A 10,614-nucleotide genomic window follows, 5' to 3' on the forward strand; every position below is an offset into this window, starting at 1 on the left:
TTTAGCCATTCTGATAGGTGTATAATATCTCATTGTGATTTTACTTTGTATTTCCCTAATGCCTAATGATGTTGAACATCTTTTCATGTCCTTATTGGTCATCTGTATAACTTCTTCACTGAAATGTCTCTTCAGGTTTTATGTCCATTTTCTAATTGTGTGTGTGTGTTTTTTTACTGTTGAGTTTTGAGAGTATTTTATATATTCTAGATACTAGTTCTTGCTGGATATGTGGTTTGCAAATATTTTCTCCTAGTCTGTGGCTTCTCTTTTCATCCTTTTAACAGGGTCTTTCCTAGAGCACAAGTTTTTCATTGTGATGAAGTCTGATTTATCAATTTTCCTTTTATGGGTCATGCATTTGGTGTCAAGACTAAGAACTCTTTTCCTAGCCCTAGATCCTGAACTTTTCTCCTATGATATTTTCTAAAAGCTTTATGGTTTTATGTTTTACATGTAAGATCATGATCCATTGACATAAGTTTTGCATAAGGTATGAGACTTAGGAGAAGGTTGTTTGTCTGTTTGTTTGGCTATAGATCTCCAATTGCTTCAGCACTATTTGTTGAAAAGTCTACCTTTCCTCCATTAAATTGTTTTGGTTCTTGTGTCAAAAATCAGTAGGACATGTTTGTATATATGTATATTCTGTTCCATTGACCTATGTATCTATCCCTCTTCCAATACCACAAGATTTCATTACTGTAGCTATACAATAAATCTCAAAATTGGGTAGACTGGTTCCTTACTTAATTCCTCTTTTAAAAATTGTTTTAGCTATTTTAGTTCCTTTGCCTTTCTGTATAAATTTTTAAATAATCCTTTCTATACCTATAAAAAAATTCTTCCTGAGATTTTGATAGTAATTGTGTTAAACCTGTATGTCAATTTGGGGAGAATTGACTTCTTTACTAGGTTGAGATTTCCAATCCATTCACACCATATCTCTCCATTTATTTATATCTTCTTTGATTTCTTTCATCAGCATGTTACAGTTTTCAGCATGAGTCCAATACATATTTTGTTAGATTTACACCTAAGTATTTCCATTTTTGAATGATGGCAAATTTTTTTTTCTTCACATATTGTGTGTCTCTGTTGCTTCATATATCCACATTTAAGATTGCTATCTTTTTTTGATAGAATAATCCTTTTATCATTATATAATGTCTCTCTCTGTCTCTGGTAATTTTCTTTTCTCTGAAATCTACTTTGCTATTAATAGAGCTACTCTTGCTTTTTTAGAAAAAATATTGTTTGCATGATATATCTTTTTCCATCCTTTTTTGAAGTGAGTTTCTTGTAGACAACATATAATTGGGCCAATCTGTCTTTATTTAGTATACTTAGACCATTTACAGTTAATGTAATTATAGAGATATTAGAACTCACTTCTGCCATTTTATTTTTCGTTTTCTGTTTGTTCTGTTTTTAATTTCTGTTTTGTTTTTTTGGACTTCCTGTTGGTTGAATCCTTTTTAGAATTCCATTTTGATTCATCTGTAGTGTTGTTTAATGTATCTCCTTGAATAGCTTTTTTTAGTGGTTGCTCTGAGTATTGCATTAAATAAACAAAATTATCTCTCCCGCTGGTATTATCACTTTGCCCATTTGAATGATGTAGGAAATTTACCTCCCTTTATGTGCCTTTACCACCCATTTATGATAATGTCTTAAATCTTTCCTCTATATACATTTAAAACCACTTCAGACCAGTATAATTTTTGCTTCAACCACTAATCATAATTTAGAAAACTCAACAGGAGAAGTAAAATCTATTGTATTTATCTATAGTTTTGCCCACTGAGTTCTCCCTTCCTTCCTGATGCTGTAAGTTTCCTTCCTTTATCATTTCCTTTCTTTTTCAAGAACTTCTTCTAGTCATTATTTTAGAGTAGTCATGCTGGCAACAAAATCTGTTAGTTTTCCTTCATCTGTAAATGTCTTGATTTGCCCTCCATTCTTAAGGATACTTTTGCTGGTGATAGGATTCTGGGTTGACAGAAATTTACTTCCAGCACTCAAAAAATGCTGTGCTTTCAATGAGAAATCCATTGTCATTCGAATTGTTTCTTCCCCTGTGCAGTAAGGTGCCATTTCTCTCATGCTCCTTTCAAGGTTTTCTTTGTCTTTAGTTTCCAGAAGTTGATTGTAATGTGCCTTGCTATGGACTTCTTTGGGATTATCCTATCTGGGGTTAAGAAGCTCAGCTTCTTAAATATGTAGGTTTGCACCTTTAACCATAACTGGGAAGTTTGGGGTCATTATTTCTCTGAGTATTTTTTCATCCCTGCCCGTTCCCTCCTTTCTTTCTAATGTCTCTAACACATGGATAGCAGATCTTTTTTTTTTTTAATAATAGAGTCCCTGAGACACTGTTCTTTTTTTCTCAGCCTATTTTCTCCCTGTTGTTGGGTAAGTCCTACTTTTCTGTCTTCTACTTCAGTGATTCTTTCCTCTGCTCTCTCTAGTCTGTTGTTGAGTACATCAGTGAGTTTTTTATTTCATGTATTGTGTTTTTCAGTTCCAAAAATTCCATTTGGTTCTTTTTATGTATTCTATTTCTTTGCTGAAACTTTCTATTTTTTCATTTGTTTCAAGCATATTTATAATTTCTCATAAAAGCATTTTCACAATGGCTGCTTTTAAATCTTTGTAAGAGATAATTCTAATATTTCTGTCACCTTAATGTTGGCATCTAATGATTGCCTTTTTCATTCAGTTTGAGATCTTCCTGGTTCTTAGTATGATGAATGTTTTTTTATGAAAACCTGGATTTTGGGGGTATAATGTTATGGGACTCTGGATCTTATTCTAATCTGTTTCATTTGGCTTCCTCTGACACCACTCTGGCAGGGGAAAGAGGAATACTGCCTTGTTACTGACAGGTGGAGCACGGGGGAGGACAAGTTCTCTACTCGACCTCCATTGTTACCAAGGTGTGGGGTTCCTCATTACTGCTGGAGGAGGTGGGAGTTTCCTATTCTCACCAAGCCTCCACTGATACCTCCCTGACTGGGAGGGTTGGAGTAGTAGCTTACCACTGCTCTCTCATGGTTTCTGCTGACACCACAGGATGGGAGGGTGGCTTTGTTACCACCAGCAGTATGCAAGTCCTGCCTTTCCACTAGACCTCCTCTGACCCCACCCCAGCAGGGAGAGGGCAGGGTACTCATTAATGCTAGGTGTCAGTGGAAAGCCAAGTTCCCTGCGTAATTTCCATTGACACCTCAGGAAGCACAGAGAGCCTCAATACCACCTGGCACAGGTGAAACTCTTGGCTTCTACTTGGCCTTCTCTGGCACCACCCTTCTGGGAGGTTGGAGCACCTTGTTACAGTCTTAATAGGGTGGAGGTATAGGCTACTTATTTAGCCTTTATAAGTATGGGTGGGGTTAGGGCCACAGTTTTTTTTAGTGGAGTTTAGCCAGATTAGAGTGGTTATTGTCTAAAATTTCTGTCTTGCCAGGCTGCCCCTTTCTTGGTCCATTGGCCACAGAAAACAGGCTTTTCATTGCCCATTGACATTTCCAGGTTGCAGCTTCTTCAGGTTCAAGGGATATACATATATATATGGCATATGGATATATATATATATGTATTTATATTTATACACACACATGGCAAATTGAAAAACAAAGGAACTTATCACCATGTCATTCTGTGGGTCCCAAGGTCTTTAGCTAGTATGCCGCGTTCTCTCTGCCTTTCAGATACATCTTATGTTTGTTCTATTTATAATGTCCAGGAGTTTTGGGGGGCTTAGCAGGAGGAATAAGGAAAAGCACATCTACTCCATCTTCTTGGAAGCTGACTTCATTAATTTTTGTTCACCATTATATCCTTGGCCACAAACCCATTTCTTGGCACAGAATAGTAGGCCCTATGTAAATAGTTGTTCAATGAATTAATGAATACAACTAAATCCAAATTCTCCCAGGATTTAAGTAGGTCTCTCCCATATGTAAGCTTTTCTGTGGATCTACACTCTCCTAGGCTGTAAAAGGGCTTCTTTAAGAAGAAGGTAACCTTTCATTTTCTGTAGTTGGTATATCTCTGAATAGCATGTATCTAAAATTTAGATAATCATAGAGCCAACCTTATAGACTACCGTAAGGATTAAATAAGGAATCCACATAAAGCACTTAGAAATATCTCTGTCAAATAGTAAGCTCTCAAGAAATGCTATTGTGCAAAAACTGATTGTTTTTTCGTCAGTTGGATTCTATTTCTTACTGATTTGCCTTATCATTTCAGAGGTGATGTCACTTCATTTCTGATTCATTTTCAACCTAATGGTTCCCAATGCTTGGTTTCTCAGCCTCCACCCCAGCCTTTGTGACAAGCCATCGGTCATCTACAAATGGACTGTCAGTGTGGCCAAGGATCTTTAGAATTCATAGAATTCTGGTGTACTTGCTTTTGTCCAGCACTTACATCACCCTTTAATTGGTCCATTTTATGAAGTCAGATCTTGTTTTTTAAAATTCTGCATATTTGGAATTGAGCATTATTAGCTCTCATATTTGCATGCTACGCTTTACTAAGGTTTTCCACTGGATCATGGTAGGTGGCTCAGGTTTAAGAATACTCATTTTTTCCATTGATAACCATCATCATAACAAAAAGCTGCTCCTTATGGAGCATTTTTTATATCCTTGTCCATTTTGTTCAGAGCATTACTAGCATTTTCTCAGTTAATTCTCAGAAAAGAACTGGATATAGGCACTCTTACTGTCTTTGCTTTTCAAATGAGAAAATCAAAGTTTAGAGAGTTGAGTAACTTGCCTAAGGTTACAGGGCTACTGAGTGTTGGAGCCAGGATGCCAGCCCAGGTCTGTCTGATGCTAGACCATGTGCTGTTGCCTGGGGCTTGGGAGTCAACTCCTCCAGCAAAACCATCCACCACACAAATCAGTGATGTTTCCCCAGAGGCTCCTCTTTTCCAGAAGTAAAGTAGTTTAAATCTTGAACAAACCCAGCATATGGAAATCAAAATTCAAACCTGCTAATAGGAGGAGGTCTGAGTTTTGCTTAATTTATCCAGTAAAATTATTTCCACTGAATTGTGCCACATCTGGAGAGGGGTATTTACTAAGCAGATGCGTAGACTGGCCTATTGGTTCCCTTCAGCACCTGCTTTCCAAGCTAATCACCTGGAAAGTTCTCATCTAAATCTCTGAATTTCTTATTCCCACCAATGCCAGAAACACACACACACACTACTGTCTGGTTCTAAAAGTGTTTTGCTAGAGGAAGGACTTGACCTTTAGCTCAGGTGCTAATTCTGAACGACGTAATTCAACCCATTTTGAGACTCTCAGTCGCAGTTATTCCAACCAGCCAGAACAGGGCCCTCTACACTGCAGAGAGCCATGCAGTGTGGCCTCAGGACATGCCACACCAACCCCCTCCTACTACCCCCTCCACCAGCACCCAAAGAAACAAACCAGGAACAGGAAGCAGGGAAAATACGCGTGGCCAAAGTTTTCTTTTCCCTCATTGTGAATACAAGGAAAAGATAAATTACACTTCCTGTTAGTAACATAATTATTTTAATTAAAATTTAGGGGGTTAGGAAAACCAATTTTGAATGTCAGACTTCCAGTGATGTGTGTTAAGCCTGGGAGAATAGAAATACAGCCCTGTAAATAACTAGCATATTATACCTGGAGCCTGCGTGATGTTGTAGTCACTTAGAGTCGGAATAGCAATTAAATGATAACCAGATTCCATTCTCTGCTCTCTCTTGCTGCTCCCTTGCTGCTGTCCTCATTTCACACCTGGTAACAATTATTTGCATGAGACTACAGTGGTTTCTCCCCTCTCCATGCAAGCAATAGTCACCCTCCAAGATATTTCTCGAATTCTTCTGTGAACCTGTTCCTGAAGACTCTGTCCCATAAAAATCCTCCCATCCTAATCAGTCTCTGTACTTGCTTTCTGAACCAGGTGTTTTCTCTCTTAATTGGACTGATTTCAGCTTTGTACCACAGCCTGTCATATTCAGCCCTCTAATTGTGTCGTGTCTCCCTAATAACATTATAAGCTCTTGGGAGGAAACGAACATGCCATATAAAAGCACAGACAGAGCTGGAGGGATCTCAGAGACTATTGCAGATGAGGAAAAAGGTCACAGCTTGTCAGAGACCAAACCAGGATTGGAGCTCAAGAGTCCTAACTCTTATTTCAATGTGGGCCCCAGCCCTGCTCCATCTCAGTGGGAGGTTTTGAATTAGTTCCACCCAGTATCACCTTGGTCAGGTATGAGAGAGAGGGGGCTGGGGGATCTTTCCCTTAAACCACCATCAACCGTTTAAGTGAACCAGGACCAAGCTCTATTCCAGGGGATTGAGCCACTGAACGGAGTGAAAAGAGGGGCTGTCCACAGAAGGCAGTTTAGAAGCAGGATCGAGGAGAGATTCCTGTCCAGACTAGTGTACTCCTTCCTGACAGATGACAAGCCAGCTGCTGTCATTTGGGGTGGGGGAGGTCTACTCTCTGAGGCCAATGAGAAAGGCAGGACTGGGTCACCCTCCCTTGAGCTCCCTGATCTGGCAAAGGACAGGGATGTACTGAAGAAGGCTTGAGTTTCTCCAGCCCATGCTTTCCCATGACCCATCCCCTTCTCCTTTCCTATCCCAGGTGTCTTAGCACAGGTTTCCCAGAAGTAGACTCTGGGTGGGTTTTAAAGGTATCAATTGCAGAAAAATTGCAAGGGAGTCGGGGAAGTGGGAGAAGGAAGGGGAAGGAGCCAAGCAAGAGTACAACTTCAGAAAAAGATCCATGGAGTATAGCTTCAGCCTGACCCTGCAGGGACGCTCTGGAGAAGAAGTCACCCCCCCAGAGTGTCCTAACCAGTGGGAAGTGAGCTGGGCCTTCATACACCCACCCCTTTGGGTGTTGGTTAAGGATCAAGTGGGGCACGACCAGGCCCTTCCATCTTTCCTATAGTTGGGCAGAGTGAGCTCCAGTTGCCCAAGGGCAGGCCCTTGAAAAGGAGCCACAGCTGCTGACCCTTAAAAGCTAAAAAACACCTCAGGGGTGCAGGGAAGGCTTGAAATGATGGAAACGAATCCCAGGAGATCTGGGCAAGGCACTGACATGGTCAGTCTCAGTCTCACCAGGGCATTTTTATTTAGTTTACAAGCAGCTTATAAATTTAACAGGCAAGTATGTGTAGCCTTTGTTTCCTGCTTTCATCAATGGGTGACTCATGTCTAGTTATCTGGACCAGAGGAGGGGGGAGCAGGCTGGGTCCCCAGGAGAGAAAGGCCCTCAGGGCACAAGTAAGGGGATTTGGTGGTTTAAGGAGGAAGGCATGCTGTTCAATACTTCAAAATATTCTCCCACCACATTTAGCATGCACAGTGACGTGGGAGCTGCTGGGAAGGCTGCTGACAGCCTGCCAGCAACTGCACAAGGCGGCATTTACCTCGCTGCTTCCGGAGGCACTGGAGGACGCTGTTTAAGAACAAGCACTGGTTTCAAAACCCAAACCTGCAACGAGACTAACCAAATGTAAGTATCTGGGCAAAGTGCTTAAGCTGACTGAGCCTCAGGTTCACCATCTGTAGAAATGGGGAATGATAAGATTTATCTCATGAATTTGTTGTGTGGAATAAATAAGGTGTGTGTGTATGTGTGTGTGTGTGTGACTTAGCAAAGGCATTCTGTATGGTAACTGCTTGCAGCAGATTGTATTTTCCAAACAAGGCCACAACAATATCCCCTATCCTCCATGCCTTTGAGAATCTTACCTTTCCCTCATGAAGAAGTCAAGTCAATTTCCCCTCCTTTTGAATCTGCGTGGGCCTGTTGGTTACTTGTGTCCAATAGAAGTCAGTGGGAGTGACATAAAGTCTACGGCTAGATCAGAGAAGTTGGTGGGGCTTCTACCCAGGTCACTGGGACACCTGCTGGAGCAGCCATACTGTGGGGAAGCCCTAACCTGCTCACCTGGAGAGGACCTGGCTCTCTGTGAAGACAGACTGAGACACAGCCCGCCTCCAGCCGCTCCAGTCATTGTCTGACAGCAGTCCATGCCAGACCTGCTCGGCCAAGCCCTTCCCCGATTCCTGATCCACAGAAAGAGTGGCAAATGATAAAACGGCTGTTGTTGATTTAAGCCACTATGGGAGAATGTGTTACACAGCAATAGATAACTGAAACAGAGCTTTATGAATGCTAGTCACCAACGCTGTTATTCACCACCGTACTAGGATGTCATCCACAACCTTGCATCTTCCAAAATGTGATATTGTTTTATTCCACCCAGAGTGAATCTCAGGGATGGACTCTTACTAATCAAGGTCATAAGGGACTTACAACATGCAGCCCTGAATGCCAATTTACTGCCATAATATAACTGCCATGGGGGCTAAACATTCTATCCTCAGACCAGATTATTACTTATATGTAGGAAATTTACTTTGGAAACTAAACAACAATCAGGTTGTCTAGTGGACATAAAGTGAGAATAGGGGAAATTAGTTGTCTGACTCAAATGATTTGATGGTCTCAGGTCAAGGGAGCACAATGTGTTCATTTCCCCAGAAAAGATACACCTGCTGCCAGCACCCCACAGCCCAGACCGCAGGCCAGGACAGCCTCTCCTTTAACTGCCCCTGGATGGACATGGATAGCTTTTGCCACTCTGATTTTCTTTCTTCCAATTTCAGTACAGGCCAATTTCCCTTCTGATTAGTACAACAATGCTTTAGTCCGGCAGATATTATGTTTTTCGAAAAATAAAATAAAACCAATAAATTTAAGAAATACTGATTGAGCAAAATGTAAAAGCTCTCATTACTGTAGAACTTCTCAGAGCCTTGAATATGCTAATTCCTGATGTGAACCATCAAGAGGACAATATAATGCAACAATGAATTCCCCCATACATAATACTCCCCCTACCTCCAGATTACAGTTTGAGAAATGCTACTTTAAAAATAGCTTTAATCAAGTCTCACTTTGATGCAGCGGTCATTCTGACTTTATTTATGACATTTTCAGCCCATTAAGTTGATTTTTTAATTTGACTTTCAGAAGATTCACCCCATTTTCCTTTTTCTTTTGTCCTCAGTCTCTCCAGGGCTATTGCTTTATTGCCCTGAATATTGTATATAAATAAATATATTTATTGTCCTGTATATTGTCCTTAAGTAACTTAGGGAACGTGCTATGATAGAGACAGGAAGTGTGGAGGTGCCTACTGGAAATAATAGGGACAACTTTAGAGAAGAGGATGCATTCAAAATGGGTTTTAAGGACAGATAGGAGTTTGACAGGAGTTCAACAGCAGAGTTGAAGAAAATGCACCTCAGCTGAAGAAGCAGGGTGAACAGAGGCCAGAAAAGGAGCAGGAAACAGAATATTCAGGAAGTTGGGCAGAGCATAGGATGGTGGAGGGATGGAGCCTGCAATGCATGTCATGTTAAAGAGACTAGTATTTTAAATGATGGCAGTAAGACCCGGGGTGTGTGTGTGTGTGTGTGTGTGTGTGTGTGTGTGTGTGTGTGTGTGTGAAAAGGCTCAGGAGCTGGGCCTTATCTCTGAAGAACTCTGAGGGTGCTATACGGAAGGGCTAGGAAAAGTGAAATATGGAGGCCAGTTAGGAGGTTACTGCAATATCCCACAGGAATGTCACCTGATACCCAGAAATATGTGGTCGCTCCATAATCTCTTTTATACTTTTCTATGCAATAGGAGACAGACTATTAGAACATCTGCTCCTTTAAAAAAATTACTGAGCTCTGTGCTAGAGGCTCTTTGAAAAGTCATCATCACATCATTTCAACCATGCAACCTCACCCAATGCCAAAACAAAGAGAGAGTGTTCTTTGGTGATAACACATAAACAAAGCACACAAATCCAGCCCTGCAGATAGGACAATGGGATTCAACCCAGGCGTCCATACAGGGACACGTGAGGACACGGCCAGCTCCCCTCCCCACTGCAAGTTAACATGTAATGGTGCCGACTATTTCTCCTAATCCATACTCTGCTCTGAACTTTCTGCCACTTCGCTGGAGATTTCTGAGCTGTCATCCTCTGGGCCTTCCTTCTAGTGTTGTTCAAAAGTCCCAGGGGTCTTGCACATGCTAAATATTCAAGGGAAAGCTCCTTGTCTTCAGTCCTCCCTGGTGACAGGGTGATCTTGGCCATTCGAAAGGGCCAATCCCAGCTCAAGCCCAGAGACCTTCCATCACAGTGATAACGGGCACAGCACCTGGTCTCCCAGGCAACCTCAAGCCGCCTCACAGCTGTCCTGAAATGAGGAGCAGAACTCTTCCCCTCATAGAATCTATAAAAGCCAGTCCTCTCTCAGGCTCGCAGAATCCCAGTTCTGCTTCCCCCCTCCATACTCAAGCCCAAGAGTCAGACACTAAATACCCAGGAGGCATAAACAAGGGATCCCTGTCAGCTGGAAGAGGAAAATAAGGCAATGGACTCTCAAGTCCTCTTTGAAAAGTCATCATCACATCATTTCAACCATGCAACCTCACCCAATGCCAAAACAAAGAGAGAGTGTTCTTTGGTGATAACACGTAAACAAAGCACACAAATCCAGCCCTGCAGATAGGACAATGGGATTCAACCCAGGCATCCAT

The sequence above is a fragment of the Choloepus didactylus genome, chromosome 15, assembly GCF_015220235.1.
Source record: "Choloepus didactylus isolate mChoDid1 chromosome 15, mChoDid1.pri, whole genome shotgun sequence".
Classification (NCBI taxonomy): domain Eukaryota; kingdom Metazoa; phylum Chordata; class Mammalia; order Pilosa; family Megalonychidae; genus Choloepus; species Choloepus didactylus.